This window comes from Limulus polyphemus, unplaced genomic scaffold, assembly GCF_000517525.1.
Source record: "Limulus polyphemus unplaced genomic scaffold, Limulus_polyphemus-2.1.2 Scaffold25, whole genome shotgun sequence".
NCBI lineage: Eukaryota > Metazoa > Arthropoda > Merostomata > Xiphosura > Limulidae > Limulus > Limulus polyphemus.
This window is the reverse complement of record NW_013665635.1, coordinates 587,777-590,058: the sequence shown is the minus strand read 5'-3', so window position 1 is coordinate 590,058 and position 2,282 is coordinate 587,777. Positions and strand designations below refer to the sequence as shown.

General features: G+C 34.9%; 1 protein-coding gene across 4 annotated transcripts in view; it reads left to right on the top strand.

Moving 5' to 3' along the window:
* The first annotated feature begins 369 nt into the window (after positions 1-369).
* LOC106459117 (tyrosine--tRNA ligase, cytoplasmic-like) overlaps positions 370-2,282 on the top strand; it is a 33,569-nt gene continuing 31,656 nt past the window's right edge. The window contains exons 1-2 of one of the 4 annotated variants that reach the window (XM_022385539.1): positions 376-482; positions 1,427-1,506. The gene's annotated coding sequence lies outside the window, so the exon portion shown is untranslated. Of the gene's footprint in view, positions 483-1,407; positions 1,507-2,282 lie in introns of all 4 variants that reach the window. The other 3 variants (XM_022385537.1, XM_013918720.2, XM_013918706.2) reach the window with 3 other exon arrangements.

The window sequence follows — 2,282 nt, the reverse complement described above, 5'->3', positions numbered from 1 at the left end:
GCCGACTTCTTCATGACAAATCCGTAAACCTGTTTTCCATCAAAGGAAGCTTATGGATATAACTCTGAGACCTAGCATGATCTGATGGTAAAGACGCTCGACTCGTAATTTGCTCGCCCTTTCAGCCATAGGGACGTTATTCTGTGACGGTCAGTCCCATTAATCGTTGGTTAAAGAGTTGGCGGTGAGTGGTGTTGACTAGCTGCCTTCCCTCCTATCACTGTTAAATTAGGTACGGCCAACGAGTAGCTTTCCGCGAAAGTCGTAACAAACTTCATTTTTATTGCTTCCATCAGATGGCAGCACATGATATCTCTGTAAGGTTTCGTTGCCGTGTCTCGTGCCAATGCCACGTACTGTGAAGCAATGCAGGGAAGAAGCGGGTGGAGAGGATACTAAAACCTTTTCAGAAACTATCGTGTAACCTCAGCTGTGGCGTAGTAGCTCCGTCCTTAATTTTGCATAAATACTTCCATACACTTGTGAGTAGTATTACTCGTTATTGATTAAACTTAGTCAAAATTTATTAGTATTGATATTAAATTTTATATTACATTATTAATATTAATTACACCTTAAAATTAAATGATGTGGTAAATTCACGCGGCAGCTTAAGCCTAAAAGTAAAACGAAAGTTAGTGTGTTGCGAATGAAAATATGTACGACTTCAAGAGCTTTAAAAGTGTATATGTTTTAAAAAAGTTAATTGTCTTTTGAAAATATCATTTATCATAAATAGGTATAAGTAAAATACCATATTATTTAAATTATATGGTAATTTGTTCTCAGATAACGTTTTATTGCTACATGATCGAATCGTACGCATATGGCAACGAGTTATGATCACTGCCACGTGCGTAGAAAAACAATACCGAGTACTAAATTTAATGCAGTTTATGTGTCTCAGCCTTTTACGTCAAAATTGAAGCGTATGTATTGTTATTCGTGTTTATTCCATTTCTTTATTAAATTGTACATCTAAAACTACGGCCTGTTGTTTATGGTGTACATAACATAAGGATCCTAAGAGTAAGAGATGCTTTTGTTTACGTATATCGTGACGACGAAATATTATTATAAAACTATTCATAATACATACGCTTGACAGTTTTAAAAATTCATCGATAAGTATTTGTTTGGGTTGTTTGTGGAAGGAATAGTTAGAATGTTGTTATATTTTGAATGATTGGATAAATAACTTTTTGTGGTACACATTGACGGTCATTTTAATTAAAATGATTACTTTGGGCACGTATTACTATTACTGGTGGCTTTTGAGTTGAAAATACACGGTATTCTACCGTATTTTCAACCCATAGTACTTTTCGGAATTTGTCAGTTATTCTTTTATATACAGGTTTTACATAACACTTAGTTAAGTAAGTCATTAATTTGCTTTCATTCTAGCTGTCTTTGTTCTCTTGAGGTAATACTTGGTCTACCGATGGGGGTATGGTTGTAACACTGCATATTGTGAAAGGATGTCTACAGCGGCGTCCTCCAGTGGTAGGTCAGATGATACGTTGAAGTTACGACCTCCGTTAAATATTCTGGTGTAAATGAGTTAAATTATCTTGGTTAAATCAGTACGATAGATGTTATCTTTGATCTAGTGAAAGCGACCGTCCGTCGACGAGAAGCAGTTACTCACACTTTTTTACATTGTGTCCTGTCTCTATTTTATTCTCACGAACTCAGTTGTTTAAGCAACTCAGAACTACTTGATAAATATCTTTACGAATCTCAATGTATTCAATGAAGCTACCCCACTGCTCTAAGGAAAATTAGCTTGACCTGAAAATACCACCAAAGTAATAGTAATAGTAATATCATCTGTTTATACTCTAGAGAAGAATGATATGTGGTTTAGTTGTAACCTGTTTGTGATATCCCAAGTTTTAGTGAATCGAACAAGAGTAAGAATCTAATTCAAAGAACCTATGAGTGAAAGTAAAGAATATGTAATATTATATCAGCCAGTGCCAGCAAGACCTTTCATCCAATACCAGGGCCCATCAGGATGACTCGGATAGGTCAGATATGGTAGTGGTCCAGGTGCTATTTACCGTATTTTTCGGAATATAAGACGCACCCTTATTTTGAAGACAAAGTGTTCGGGGAAAAAAAAAGCTACAGTCGCATTTGAAAGATTTTTATTGAACAAAACTTCAATTTGATACTTTACAAATTAGTATATATTGTTCTAAACACAAGATATCAAAATAAGAAAATACCGTAAATCAAAAACAGGTTTACTGTTATTTAGTTTGGTTCATAACCTA